Raw genomic sequence first — 16,915 nt, 5'->3', positions numbered from 1 at the left:
GAAAATATGAATCAATGCAGAAGGAAAAATTCTTTTTCTCTTCTTCTCAATGCATAGCAATGTGCTTCCAGTATGCATGAGAGCCTGATGAATAAATTAAAAGACAATTTCTAAATTGTGTATTGATTTTTATATAACATGAAATAAGACTATGTATCTGAGATCATCATAAAGGGCATAAATCTTAAAACTAAAAGTGAAAATAAGGTAAAATAGGATTTAAAAACATAGCATCTTATAGTAATATATATTAGTGTTCATTTTCTCTGGAACCTGAGAACATTAACGATCCTATGTTATTAAACCTATTTTTGAATAATTATTAACAGAGTATGCACAAAGTCCTTAAGAGCTTTAACCATTAACACAAGCAGCCATCTAATTTAAAAAAAAAATGAATATTCTGGGGCACCCAGGTGGCTCAGTCGGTTAAGTGTCTGACTTCGGCTCAGGTCATGGTCTCGTGGTTTGTGAGTTTGAGCCCCGCCTTGGGCTCTGTGCTAACAGCTCAGAGCCTGAAGCCTTCTTCGGATTCTGTGTCTCCTCTCTCTCTGTCCTTCGCCCACTCATGCTCTGTCTCTCTTGCTCTTAAAAATAAACATTAAAATTTTTTTAAAAAAGGAATATTCTGCACTGGGCGTTGTATGTCAGTGATGAATCACTGAAGTCTACACCTGAAGGGAATATTACACTGTATGTTAACTACACTGGAATTTGAATAAAAACTTGAAACTGAAAAAAAAATATTCTGGAGCATACAAATTATCATGTAGTATGCTCTACTTAAAAAACATATTAGGGGCGCCTGGGTGGCTCAGTCGGTTAAGCATCCGACTTCGGCTCAGGTCATGATCTCACAGTCCGTGAGTTCAAGCCCCACATCGGGCTCTGTGCTGACAGCTCAGAGCCTGGAGCCTGTTTCTGATTCTGTGTCTCCCTCTCTCTCTGACCCTCCCCCGTTCATGCTGTCTCTCCCTGTCTCAAAAATAAATAAACGTTAAAAAAAAATTTAAAAATAAATAAATAAATAAATAAACATTAAATTGCCATTGATGGTATTTGCAAAGTTCATGGCAGTTTTTCTATTTAGTTTTCTGTTTAGCATCTTGCTCCAGTCGAAAGTACCCATGGGTGAAGCCATACTCACAACCAAAAAATTACAATGTAAAACAATTAGGGATATATATACATTATATATATATATATATATATATATATATATATATATATATATTCAGAGTAACTTGATTGTCATGGAGTTTCTGCCTAATTCAAACTTAGAGCAAAAGATATATGACTGCTTAGCAGGAAATATAAAGTAAATTGTAAACATCCACATGCTTTGCACTTTTTAAAAGATTAATATTAGATTTTTTGAGATCAAGGCTGGTCCTTGGTCATTGGGCACCCAAACAGCACACTGGCCCTTGGGCGCTTGCATTGGTTAGGTTTCCATACCGACTGGTCAATGTGTTACTCTTTTGGTTGTTGACTACTTTGAATATATCTTGCTCATAATTTATAAGCATTGACATAAGGATGTGATATACAGGAACTTCTCAGCCTTCCCCACCTTGTTGCTTCTGATGGCATCTGAGGATGACTCTCTTCTAAACTCACAGAATACACATTTACTAAGCCTAGAAATGCTGTTGTGTAGTAAAGTGCAGGAGTTAATTTTTCAGTGAAAATTGTAAACCCAGCTTTTTTCAGGGCAACAAACAATATATAATAGCAAGAATAGGAAAATAAAGGAGGCTTTCACAGTGCTGAAGCAGCCGGTTAGGTCACTTAGAAAATGAAGGTCTTGGGGCGCCTGGGTGGCTCAGTCTGTTAAGCGGCTGACTTCGGCTCAGGTCATGATCTCGCGGTCCATGAGTTCGAGCCCCGCATCGGGCCCTGTGCTGACGGCTCGGAGCCTGGAGCCTGTTTCGGATTCTGTGTCTCCCTCTCTCTGACCCTCTCCCATTCATGCTCTGTCTCTCTCTGTCTCAAAAAATAAATAAATGTTAAAAAAAATTAAAAAAAAAAAAAAAAGAAAAAGAAAATGAAGGTCTTTCCAGCCAGAGAATCTTGATCATTCGAGTGCATTCTGTCATTACCCAGGTAAGGAAACAGGTGCAGAGGGATTACAAGGCATTAAGGATCTTGTAGTTAGTTTCATGCAGAATTGGGTCTGTGATGTAATCCATGGAAATAATAGGTATTCCATAATAATACACATGATGGATGTGTGGATGAAAAAAAAAAAAACAACATAACACCTTTGAGAGAGAGATTTTTCTACTAAACAAGTGGTTCTGAACCTTTTTCCTCCTTATGTGGGATACCACAGGGATAGATACTATTCACCTATGGGAGCTAAATTTGCTACTTTTCATTCTAGGGTGGTACATAGATAAGCATCATGTTATATAAAATTCTCAGGAACCTAACCATAATTCTACCTCGTTTCTTCTTTTCCCATCATTGTGACTTTATATCATGTTTGAGAACTGTTATACTACTTAATGCTACAAAACTGATGAACAAAGTTCATGTGCCTAAGGAGTTGACTTTTATCAAATTGGAGTAATGCATTGTCACCAAAAAGACTTTATTAAGACTTCATTAAGACTTCATTAAAGACCTCATTTTGATTGCTGATGTTATTTCTAAACCTTAAACCCACAATCACCTACTATGATGATTCACTAAGGAGCACAGTTCATGCAATAATAAGGAATGTATGAGTCTGACTTTTCCTTAGGTCTAAAGTCAGTGGGTGTGGCTTTGGGCTGCTGTTAGCTTTGGGACAGAACAAACACTGAGTTACAAAAAGAGTAGACTATAGCTTGCTTTATTCCATAAAATGTGTTAACCTGTGATCTAAAGTATACGTTGTAATTAGCATGAAAACTTATTATTTTCTAATAATTTGCCACCTATGGTACAATAATACTTTCTGGACTCCTCGAAAGCAAGGTCAATTGTAATTATTGCAGAGCTGTTACTATGAGGCTTGCCTCTTTGCTGATCTTAAAGGGTAAATGAGTTTCTTGCTGTAAGATCGCACCGTGTAAAGATTATATAGACAAATACAAATCGCCCTGAAAATCTAGTTTATTCTATCACACCATCAGTACACGGTTCTAAACATACGTAATTCTCAAAATGTGGAAACTGTGACCTCACTAAACATGAGGGAATTTGGCATTCTTCTTTTTAGGCTCGGAATTAAATACGGTGCACACTCTTTTATGGACCATCTTAGACTATTTTTCTCATGTGAACTTACACAAGGGCAAAGAGAATTTTACTCAAAACTGGTGAAGCAAGTGAAAATCTTTCAAAGCAATTCTGAGATTTAGTGTGCACTGAGAAAACGTTTCTCTATTGGGACAAAAAGCTAAGAGAACACAACCAAAAATGTATGACTGCCATTCTCTGGCTCTATCTCACTGCCAAACAGCTAGTTAGCTAGATAGAAATACACTTTGCATAAACATATGTTAATACCTGCCAATTAATTTTCAAAATGAAATACAGCCATACTCTGGAGAACTTCTTCCAAATACACATCTCGCTGGTAGGAGGCCTTTTAGGATTTAATAACCAGTGTTCCAGAACATTCCTATATCTTAACAAAATGTTATTTAGCTAGGGTTTGTATAGGAACATTTTGTATTTACATCTCCCAAATTCAATACAATATTTATCACAAAATGATTGTGGTAAACCATAAAGTACTATTCCAAACACCGATGGTCATAATACACAATTTATCTAGATATTTTGAAAATATCCCTAAGTGCCAAAAAAGTATATGCGCCTCTTGGATATTAGTAAGTCTGAGGTATCATAGTTTCATAATCAGTGGGAACAATTCTCAGTCGTCCTGTGTTCATCCTTAGTTTATTTCCCTAAGGCCTTTATTACATAACCCTTGTTTTTGCCTAGCGTTTTATGGGTCCCTAAAAAGATTGAGGAGGTGCTAAAGGAAACTGTGGAAAAGGAAGCAAAGACAGAAAAAAAAAAAAAAAAACAAAAAGAGTTAACAAACTATTTTAATTGGTGATCAGAAAGCGATATTTTAAGAATTTTGGATCTTAGGACAACGGTTTGTTATTATATATGTGTTGGTTTCTTGTGTTTTCGTTACATTTCAGGGCATTGACTGAGGTTTGGGTTGATGTTTAAATGCATTATAATGCATTTGAAATGCACTTGAAATAAAGGGAAACGGGCTTCCTATAAGAGTCTTCACCTGGAATATCTAGGATTTCTAGGAATAAGATTACGGACAAGAATTTAGAAATGCCTGTTAGGTAAACAAAAGATTATCACAAAGTAATATATAATTTATGTGGTGTTTCCTTTAAACCACTGTCTATTAAAAGTTTCAAAGTTTATTTAAAGGCAAGTTTAAGTCACAGCACATGTTTTCTACTGTAATGAGATAATGAAACAATTGTGAAAAATAGGATAAGTACATATTAACCTACACCAGTGATTGAAGAAAATTACTTGAGTATTCGAATAATAATCACAACTCATTTCCATTTCACATCTGTAATCCAGCCCTTTACATTTAAAACCCATACTAAACATTTTATGAAAAAACTTTAGTGTACATCTATTTATATTTTATTTACTGTATTAGAGATAATTTATGTAGCAGTTCATGCAATATTTGCAGTGACACTATATTCAGCCCATATCTGCATTATGTCAAATGCACAATGAAATAATAGATGGCATGGCTCAAAATATCAACACCCCAACTTCTTACGAGTCGTTAGATTCGGCAAGTTGCATTATTTGTCAATTTATTATAGTTGAAATAATAATAGCACCTACTCCATGGGATCATTGTGGTTGAATGTGTAAATCAGTACATATGATAAACGTTTGTGATTATTGCATATTGCTGCCTATCCAAGTAAATAATGTGCTTTAGCTCTGATTTTTAATATAATTTCCCTTGCATGTGCAGTGCAAATGATAATATAACCCACCTTACAGAGTTGTGAGGATTAGATATATCAATCGACATTAGGTTTTTAGCATAAAATCTGGATCAGAGTAAATCCTTGATAAATGTGAGATTTTCTTTTTATTAACATGATTGTGAAAATCCAGCACACTAGATTTTTTTTATGTTTGTTTATTTTTGAGACAGAGAGAGACAGAGCATGAGCAGGGGAGGGGCAGAGAGAGAGGGAGCCACAGAATCTGAAGCAGGTTCCAGGCTCTGAGCTGTCAGCACAGAGCCTGACGCGGGGCTAGAACTCACGGACCGTGAGATCATGACCTGACCCAAAGTCAGATGCTTAACCGACTGAGCCACCCAGGCACCCCTAGCGCACTAGAATTTTTATGGTCTTATAGATTGAAAAGACCTTTCTAGAGCCATTTGCACTTAGAAATAACCCAGGATGGCTTTTGCTAAGTGAGAACAAACCAGGCCCAGAGTGAGATTCTGAAATGGAAATATGACACGGAATCTTCCTTGACAGAAACAAAACAAAGTAAAAGTGGCAGGTAGCCATAATGGTAACCTTTTAAGAACATGGTTAATATTGTTCTTTGTTAACCGATCTAATTCACTGGTTCAATGTATTTGCCTTTGAACACTAGTGCTCTGCTTTGGCCTCCAGAAAATCATATTCTTCTTTACTGTAAATGCTTCATTTTGATCTAAGCTGTGAACATGTTCCCAAGCTACATTTTCAGAGAGGGTATCTGAGGGAGTCATTTATTTTACTGTTGATAAAGAGATTAATCATGAAATTCAGTGTTTTTCTCTCAGGATCTAGGGACGGTCATTTTGCAGAGATATTAGTGACAGGTGTGAGTTGACGCCTACAGAATTATAACCAAGTTCCTACCTGTTATAGGCATCAAATAAATATTATACCTGTTATAGGCATCAAATAAATATTATACCTGTTATAGGCATCAAATAAATATTATACCTGTTATAGGCATCAAATAAATATTATATATGTTATAGGCATCAAATAAATATTATACTTGTTATAGGCATCAAATAAAATTTTAGGATATGAAAGCCTAGCATCAAATTGTATCAGCTTTTTAGTAAACATGTTTTATAACGCACTTGGAGTTGTAAATATTTATCATTATTAATTTTATGCTGTATTTGATCTTTAGTTTAGAAAGCTGACTATATTGTGAGGAAGCTATCATGAAAAGCAGGGGACAAAAAATATGAATGCATCTGTCCCAACTCTGCTCTCGATCTGTGTGACCTTGGATAGAGCAAGTTTTCCTATGTTTATTTATTCTAAGATAACTTTTTCTGGTGTAGAATTAGAGCATCTGGGTAGGTAGGTAAACAATGAAGTCATTTTTAACTTTAGCATTTTGTGATTTGGTGAAGCTGGGCACTGGGGAATAGTCAGCAGGATTCAACTTTAACGGGTAAGTATTCGGCACAGTGCTATGTGCTAAGCACTACACTAAAAGTGGGAGTTGACACAAACCTGTGATACAAACCTGTAGCATGGGTAGCAGAAAAAGCGTGAACTGCTGTGAGCTCTGTGGGTGCGTGGGCTCTGATAGACTTAACTGGGCATCCCGTGGGCCATGTATAGCTCTTTAGTGTTAGTTGGTGGGAGGGGAATTAATATATGTTGAATGAATGAGCGAATGAATGAATGAATGAAATTATTTCCAGTGTTTTAACGTGACTGAATATGTCCATAAATTGCCAGCTCCAAGTAAGCAGCTTTAAGAGAAATTAGCAGAGAGAGAGCAACTATGGAATAAAACTTTAGACCTGACGTCAGGGCAATTGTGAAAGAAAGAAGCAAAGACTCCAACAGTTAAAAGTCTCTTTGAAAAAAGAGCTTGCTGTAAGGAATATTAGGTACCCTTCTTAATTTTCAGCCATACCCCATGCCTTCTGACATCGCCATCATTAGCTACTGTTTCCTTACGTTGTATAGGCACATATCATTTTTATTTTTGAGGAAACAAAGATTTCAGCCCCTTATTAAAAGTTGCAGTATTTGCATGATATTATTTAACAGTAAATTTAAATTAGCTACAAAAAATATTTCATTATCCACTAGTCTTAACTATTACATATCTATGGGACATTGTGATATAGAGATGATACCTTATATAGTTGTTTTGGAATCTGAGGTTAAATGCTAGAATATACTTAATGAAATCATTTATGAGAGTCCTGGCTTATATATAAAAGTTGCTCAAAAACTGAAACACAGAGTCTCCAAGATCAAAATTAAAAAAAAGAAATAAATGAAAATGGTTGATACTACATAGAATATTTTCTTTCTACTCTATTTGTTAAACAGTGAAAGGCTCAGGAAACAAAAGGTCCAAACACCATCTTTCTTTTTAAAAAAAAATTTGCATGTTACAAGCACCCCGATGTTTAGAGTAGCATTATCAACAATAGTCAAATTATGGAAAGAGCCCAAATATCCATAATATACTAAAGAATGGATAATATCCATAATATACTAAAGAATGGATAAAGAAGATGTGGTGTGTGTGTATATATATATATATATATATATATATATATTAGAATATTACTCAGTCTTCAAAAATAATGCAATCTTGCCATTTGCAATGACATAGATGGAACTAGCGTGTATTCTGCTAAGTGAAATAAGTCAGTCGAGAAAGACAAATACCATATGATTTAACTCATATGTGGAGTTTAAGAAACAAAACAGATAAAAATATGGGAAAAAAAACCAGAGAGAGGCAAACCAAGAAAAAGACCTTTAACTATAGAGAACAAACCCAGGGTTGATGGAGGGAGGTAGGTGGGGGATGAGCTAGACGGGTGCTAAGAAGGGCATTTGTTGTGATGAGCACTGGGTGTTGTATGTAAGTGATGATTCATGGAATTCTACTCCTGAAACTAATAATACACTATATGTTAACTGAAATTTAAATAAAACTTGAAACAAAGAAAGAATTAACATGAGTTATGTGGAAAATTTGCCCACCAAGAGAATACACATTGGTCACTCAGTAACAATCCACAAAATGCACAAAGATGGATTAGTAAGTCTCTTGAAGTCTTCAGAAGGTCCTGGCTGATTTGATCCTCAGGAGAGAAAATAATTTAATAAGATTTTTCAGTCTCTGTCTATCATGGAAGCTTAAAAAAATAGTCGATTCCTAACATTGACAAGATAATTGTCTCACTAGCTGGTGCAGAATTTTTCCACGTAAGAATCTTGGATCCAAGTAATTTGTGCTGTGAATTTGGCCTCAAACTATGCCTTTAATGCGAGAGCAGCGGTGGTTACTTTGCGAGGCTGAGTAGGATAGATTTCTTGTCCATAGTACCGGCTAACATGATAGCCTAAAGTTTGAGACTGCCACATGATGTATCATGAATGCTGTCTGCGAAGCACACTGTGTCCAGATCCAAAAGCCATAAGCGGTGATTTGTGCTTGATTTAGCAGTTCAAATACTGTCTGCATGCTTGAGACTCTTCCTAGGGTACAAGGACATTTTAAGAGATTTTTCAATCTTGTAGAAATTTAGAGTCATATATTCAACTCTTTTATTATGAAAAAAAATTTAAAACTATGAAAAGTACAGTATTAGTCAAGGTCACATAGCTAACTCCTGGAAGAAGTCTTGAGCAGAGCCTTCATTTTGGATTCCCCATTTCAAAATGCATTGCGATACAGGCCCATTTTAAAAAGAGGTGATTTTTATGGAAATCGGTGGGACATACAAGCATAGTTCATAGGCAGAGGATCCATAAATAACAAAATAATCGTAAAGCCCTATTTAACTTCTAACTCATTCTCTTCCATTTACAAGGTCCTTTCTAGGGCACCCAGCAACCAACTTAAATCCATTCTTACTAAAAGTGGATTTCAAATACTAAGGAGAACTGTGCCAGTGGACCACAGGACATCTGTACTTCCTGTAAGGTCCACAAAAGAAACACATTAATTAGTAATGGGTAGTAGGCATTGAAGGAAAAACACTCAAAAACCGTATTTCAGGTGTATTGTAGTTTGTCCAGATTGCTCTAACGAACATTTATTTCTCTTACATTTCTCACACTTCAGGGAAGTCCAAGATCAAGGTAACTGCAGATTTGCTGTCTAGTTAAGAGTCCACTTCCTGGCTAATAGATGGCTGTCTTTTCCCTGCGCCTTCACACGGTGGACGTGGCAAGGGAGCTCTCTTTTATAAGAGTGCTAATCGTTCATGAGGGCTCCACCCTTATGACCCAATCACCCATCAAAGGCCCCACCTCCAGATACCATCACATTGGGGGTTAAAATTTGAACATATGCATCTTAGGGGAACACATTCAGTCTATAGCAAGGTGCAGATTCATGGTTGTATAGAGGTCATGGGCAAAGGATGAAGAGATAAAGAAAGCAAGCCTATTTTATAACCGAATTGGTGTCTTTATAAGATATCTGTCATTGGCAACCGGCTGAATGACGAGGACAGTGTTGCTGGAAGACCAGAGCAACTCTAAATGTAAAATGAAATAAAAGAAAATTATTAAAGAAAAGGAATGTTAAAGAGAACCATTAAAATCTTCCATTAAAAAAGCGGGGGATTGGAATGGTTCTTGCCTTCATGTTTAGACTTACCTCACAACACTTCATATGCCTCAAATGCTACACTCCACTCACAGTGAACTTAAGTTCCTCAAAAGTATCCATTCCTAGGGATCTTGGAACATGTGATCCCCTCTTGTGTATTCTTCCCAGTTCCATAACCTTCTTTATCTAACTTCTACTCATCTTTCAGGATGCAGCTCAGATTTTGTCTAAGCATGGTGATCACAGAATATGTCATTAAAAGCAAGACAATTTGAAGAAGGAAGGATGTGTTGTTAACAGTCATATAACATATAAGATGTTTAGCCAGAAACATCCCAGGCGAACTCAAGGGGAGGGTGCCATTAATGACATTCTTCTCAGCCCTATAGCTTATTTGTAAGTACCTTAATTACCTGAGTTCTGCTTCCTGAATAAACCTTTATCTTTATTTATCTGCATAAACCTTTACAAATTAGCTTATTTGTAACTGTCCATCATTTTACTCTGGTTCTATACAGATCTGCTCAAAGTGGTAATTTTTTAAACTTTTATACAACTTTTCATTTGTAGAGAAAAAAATGTAGCTTACATTCATTTTGATTGTACATTCTTCACAGTTTGGGAATTATTGAACAAGGACTCTGTAAATCCTGTGTATAAGAACAAATGCTCATTTTACTAATACAAATGATTGAAAAGTAAAATATAAGATAAATGTATCTTCTTCTGAATTTGTTCTTCATTATCAATCCTTAATATTAGATATTTGATCATAAAGAATCATTTATTCTAAAAATGGATTAAGTTCTCCTGGACATTTCAAAATAGCTCTTTAGTGTGCTTGGCTAGAGAAAACTATGCTTGGCAGGTGACATAAAGGAGACTGAACAGCCATTTATTTGTCCAATAGGCATGTACTATGTGTTAGCAAGCTTAATTCCTCATGAGATAATGAAAGTCTCTCTTCGTTAATGAGATAATAAGATCTCTCTTATCTTTTGGCACATCTATGAATTTTTTTTAATTTAATGTTTATTTATTTTTGACAAAGAGAGACAGAGACAGAGCACGAGTAGGGGAGGGACAAAGAGAGCGGGAGACACACAGTCCAAAGCAGGTTCCGGGTTCTGAGCTGTCAGCACAAAGCCTGATGTGGGGCTCGAACTCACGAGCTGTGAGATCATGCCCTGAGCTGAAGTCGGATGCTTAACCAACTGAGCCACCCAGGCGCCCCTAATTTTTAAATAATGTGTTATGACTTTTCTGGCAATTATGATATCTGAAAATTTCAGCTTTCATTTTCCCATTGGATATGACATTTAATTTGAAAACAGTGACAAACAACAACAACAAAAAAACAAGATAGCAAATAAAAGAAAAATATTTTCGTCTCATCTCATCCATTTGCAAATATATGTGTAACAAAATATATTTGATAGAATATTAAAACAGTCTGGTTATGGGAAACAGCATATCTGGTATTTTTAATCACTGAATCTCTCTAGCTGATGGATAGAATTTCATTGAGTTGACTGAAAAGCAGATTGTTTTGTATTATGAGTGGTTACTCCACACTACATCATCACAATAACCTACATTAATAGCAACAACAAATGAAAATAATTGTAGTCATTATTTGTTGAATGCTTACTATAAACTCTTTTTGCCTTTATAAAAAAGTCCCTAAGGTACAGTAATGTTGTCCCAGAGGCGCCTGTGTGGCTCAGTCAGTTAAGCGTCTGACTTCAGCTCAGGTCATGATCTCAGGGTTTGTGGGTTTGAGCCCCGCTTCGGGCTCTGTGCTGACAACTCAGAGCCTGGAGCCTGTTTCTGATTCTGTGTCTCCCTCTCTCTCTGCCCCTCTGCCCACTCGCACTCTGCCTCCATCTCAAAGATAAATAGACATTTAAAAAAATTAAAAAAAAATAATGTTGTCCCAGTTTTCCAAATGAAAAGACTAAGGCAGAGAGAGATTAAATAATTTTGCCAAAGATTCACATAGCTGGTAAGTAAATAAAGTATACTGAAATAGTAATAGTCATAATAATGAAACAAAACATTGGCTATGATTTATATAATGCTGTGTATGAACTAATAATAGCTAATCTATACTTACATAAAACCCCTTTAGTGTAAACGACATAGTCCATTCATCCAGGTAAGGACACTGAGATTTAGAAAAAGTAAATAGCATGTTTAAAAGTGTATAATAATAATAACAGTGAGAAACATGGTAACTATGACAAGTTTAACAACTTGGGCAGTTCTCTGTTTTAAGTGGTTTTCAAAAATGTAGTCATTAATCATCACATAATCCTATAAGATAGTACTATTCCTGTTACAATGACAAGAAACTAAAGTACAGACAAAGATGTCTAAATCCAAGGTCCATAATGTTAATTATTGTGTTGGAAGACGTCACTCGTGAGAGGTCAATATTTTTTCAAAGGAGTAATTGATAATGGTAGAAAATTCAAGTGTCCCGTTGAATTCACATTTCCCATTTTATTTAATTTTTAAATAGTATAACACCTGTCACCAATTATACAAAGTCTAAATTAGTTCAAATGGCTACTGTCATGATGGCGGTTATCTGGCTACCTCTTCACGTTGAGCATCCGTCTGAAAAGCATTAACATAGGAAAACAGATTGTTGTACCGAAACACTTTTTCCATGAAGTGTATAGGCACACATAACCTATTCATCAAAAGCTCCTTGTTAGTCCCACCCGATTGGACATTTTCCCAAGGAAGACATGCAGGTGGGTAACAGACACGTGAAAACATGCGCAACATCACTGATCGGGGAAATGCAAATCAAAAACACAATGAGATATCACCTCATACCTGTCAGAACGGCTAGACTCAAAAAGACAAAAAATAACAAGTGTGGGTGAGCATGTGGAGAAAAAGGAACAGTTGTGCACTATTAGTCGTAATGGAAATTGGTGCAGCCAGTGTGGAAAAGAGTATGGAGGCTCCTTAAAGAATTTAAAAAAAAATGAAAATACCATATGATCTAATAATTCCACTCCTGAGTATTTACCTATTTACCCAAAGAAAATGAAAATACTAGTTCATAAAGATATATGCATGCCTATGTTTACAGCAGCATTATTTGAAATAACCCAGATATGGAAGCAACCCAAGTGTCCACTGATAGATGTATAGATAAAGATGTGATAGACACACACACACACACACACACACACACACGTATAAACACAATGGAATATTACTCAACCATAAAAAAGAATGAGATCTTGCCTTTTGCAACAAAATAGATGACCTAGAAGGTATTACGCTAAGTGAAATAAGCCAGACAAAGACAAATACTATATGATTTCACTTATATGTGGAATCTGATATATGAAACATATGAATAAGCAAACAAAAAGCAGAAAGAAACTCATGAATACAGAGAACAAACTGAAGGTTGCCAGCGGGGAAGGTGTCGAGGCGATGAGCAAGGTAGGTGAAGAGGAATGGGAGATATAGGCTTCCAGTTATGAAATGAATAAGTCAGGGGGATAAAGGCACAGCATAGGGAATATAGTCAATGGTATTGTAATGTCATTCTATGGTGACAGGTGGTAGCTACACTTTTGTGATCAGCACAGCATACCCTATAAACTTGTCAAATCGCTATGTAACATGGTCTGTCCACTATACTTCAATTAAAACAACAACAACAAACACACACACACACACAAGGGCTGGAGCGGGCAAGATGTCCTGTGTGTGCTTCGCTTCCTTTCTTGCTTCCCTTCTGGACTCCAAACCTGTTGAGGACAAACTCCGAGATGGACTTTCCATTTGATCGTTCAGCAAGGCTCCACACAAAGTGTTACTCATGGTAACACTGCACACGTCTGCTAAATAACTGCATAAACTAGACGGTCACTACGATTTGCATGCAACTCCAATCGTTTTGGTAGAAGCACAGTCTTCCGACGTGTATTACGTGCTCTTCAACACGGCTGTTTGCATATTAAAAGAAAATTGCTCCACAGTTAGGAAAGTGTTCCCTACTGGCTCCTCAAGAATGTGACGACAAAAAGTGACAGTTGTCTAATCCGTGTCTATCTTTCTAATCAGGCAAGTTAAATAATAGTGTTTCTTATAACTCCTCGCATACTATGTGGTTTTAAAAATCATATACAAGGCTTACATTGACTTGTAAAGAAAAAAAAATCAGTCATGCTTATATAAAGTAGCAAAGACCAAGTGAAATGGACAAATATAAAAATGTATTGGCAAATTCAAAAGCCGGAAAAATAAAAGCAAACAATATTCGATGCTGCGGAGAATTTTATTTGAGCTCTCTACCATTGCAATAAAGCATCATGGTCTTTGAAACTTCACTTTGATAAATGTAATAAAATAAAATTGAAAATAAAATGCATTGAAAAGACAAAAATACAGCAAAATACTCCCCAACACATACAGACAAGGATATCTCATCCCATGATTAAATAATTTCTAAGGAACGTGGTGAAATAACATCCGCATATATTAAAATAAGATATGTGCATCATGGGAAATACTAAAAGCTAGCAATATCATGTAATAAAAAGCTGTTGGAGATATACACACATATAATGTAAATAGAAGATTTCATGTATGTGCAGGTATATGTGTATGTTTGAATGTGTGCCTGAGTTCAAAGACAAATACTAACCACTTTCCCTACGATGTCTACTGTCATATGGAAGCCATAAACTGCCTTTAGGAAAACAGTACTGTAAGACGAGCTATTGCTTTCTCAATATATGACTTAAACAAATTATAGTAAAGGTTGGAACAAAAGCGTGGCATGTTTCTCAGTTTCTGTGGCTTGTTTAACGTCTTAAAAGTATTACATACCTTATAATTTATAATATCCCTATCAGAGAACAGAGGACAGCTAATCCCCAAAGTCACAAAGAAGAAAGAAAAAATTCTTATTCTATGCAATCACTGTTAATTATTTTGGGAGTGAAAGCGGGAAACAGAACGTCACAGAAAAAAAAAAAAAATAAGGAGCAATCAGGTTGGTCTACAAATCTTGACCGTGAGTGAGCACATTTTAATTATTCCCCTTCAAAGCAGCAGATGTTTTTATTGCCTGAGGTGCATGGAACAATTCATAGAAAGGGATGTCGCCAGCCAAAGTGTGAAAATGCAGTGTAGCAAAATCCAATTCATGCGTTACGGTTATTCTGGCTCCGGTGATGAGAATGAACGTAAGGGCAAGGATAAAAACTGATGGACCAGTTAAGAAGGTTTTGCAACCATCCCAGTAGAAGGTGGTGGCTTGGCTGAGGCACCAGCAAAGAAAGTGATGAGGAGCACTCCAATTCTGGATATACTGGAAGGTAGATCTAAGAAAATAGGCTGACGGGATACGAACTGGGTGGAGTAGGTTGGTGTGCTAAGATAAGCCAAGTATTCAGTTGTGGACATGATTTCGATATATGCAATTCGGTATGAGTGAGAACGTGGGAGAGATATCTGTGCTAAATATTTATACTAGCTGGAAGAGAAGAAAACATTAAAATTAAGATTTGGGTGGAGAGTGATCCCAAGATAGGACAAAGCCATGTGACGGGATATGCTGGACCATTTCCAAATTCATTTTCTTTCATATTTTCTTTCACCTCTGACCACATATCCAGATTATATTTCCTGGCCTTCCTTGAAGTTAGGTATGACCAGATTCTAGCTGAAGTGCTACTCCTGAACCTAAGGCAAATTAATGTTTCACGCGTGATCCTTTCCATTCCTTCACTCTCTGCCAACTTGGTAACAGACTTGCGCAATGGCTTTGGAGATCCTGTGTTAAGGATGCTTGTGGAGGACATTGCTAGTGTCCCCCATATCCAGGTTCTGCTTCTCTAATCACATAGAAGATTATTTCCAAAACCCCCTTTTCCAGTTGTAGCCAATGAGTTTAAAGTAAAAGTGACACTTTTTTATTTCTAGACTGAAAAAAATCAATCGCCAGTGGTCCACTTTCCTGACCAAGGGGGACCAATGAGATGGTGTAGCTACAGGATATTGAAAGTTTCTTCAGCCTGACCATGGAGATGGCTTGCCCTGGAGAGTTGCTCAGATTTTCAGTGGACTTTACATGAAAGATGAACCTTTGTTATCTAACACTGCCGACATTTTTGAGGTTATTCATTACCACAGCATAATCTAAGCCACCTTGAATAAAACATTCAAGGCACTCTAAGAGAGAGGAACCTTTTCAGTACACCCCAAAAGGATAATTTCTACTGTTTTGATTGGAAATTACCTTAAATTGTACGCTTCTCAATTCTGTGGTTTTCTCTGGGGTTACGAATAAAATAGAAAATACTGTATTCTTTAAATCTATGTAAATTGTGAGAATAAGGAAACTATTTTAATAGGATCTAGCTTTGGTTTGGAAACTTATGTTTAAATTTGGGCAAATGGACCAAATATTGAATTCTGGCACAAACACTAACCAGTCCGTGTTTTCACCCATTAAGCATTATGTTTATCAACAATTAGAATGAAAATGAAATGACATGAGTCACATAATGCAGTTTGCACAGTTCCTGAGATATAGATCGATCCTCATTACCTAAAAATATCTAATTTATCTTTTTTTTTAATTTTTATTTGAGAGAGATAGAGAGAGAGAAAGAGAGAATCTTAAGGAGGCTCCATGCTGGGCAGAACCACATGGGGCTTGATCCCGTGACCCAAGCCAAAATCAAGAGTCAGACGCAAAATCGACTGAGCCACCCAGGCGTCCCAATACCTAATTTATCTTAATAATACCTACTTAAGAATTGTTCTTAGTCTTTCAACGGTAAAAATGTATTCATGTTGGGAATAGAACATTTCAGAGGTAAATTACATAGAGCTTTTTCTAAATCCTATTTCTAGTATTATTTAATTTAGTTCCATGAGCCAGGTTACTAGCATAGCTATCAATGTCAATTAAAAATTGGTTAGCACTGGTTCAGAAAGTATATTCTAACAACACTAGGGAGGTGTTCTCATTTAGTGAACATGGAATACATTAGTCAGAGAGAAGATTTATGAAGTAAAATGAAATATGAGAGTCCTTATAATTCTATTCAGAATCAGAGAACTCTCACAGATGACCTCTTAAGGACCTCATTCCACATTTTTTGATTATATGAGGTTAAAGAAATCTTAGGCATAATCTAATCCTATATACTTGTTCTTAAACATGAATCAGAAAGATTAAGCAAAAAACCCTCAATTTTGTTGTTGTTGTTGATGATGATAATCTCAAGTTTAGGCCAAAATTCAAGTGTTTACCCCACTCTGCCATTATTTCTAGTGTGCACATATATCTTAATTA

The sequence above is a fragment of the Panthera onca genome, chromosome B1, assembly GCF_046562875.1.
Source record: "Panthera onca isolate mPanOnc1 chromosome B1, mPanOnc1 haplotype 2, whole genome shotgun sequence".
In the NCBI taxonomy this organism is placed as follows: domain Eukaryota; kingdom Metazoa; phylum Chordata; class Mammalia; order Carnivora; family Felidae; genus Panthera; species Panthera onca.
Note: the sequence above shows the minus strand (reverse complement) of the source record.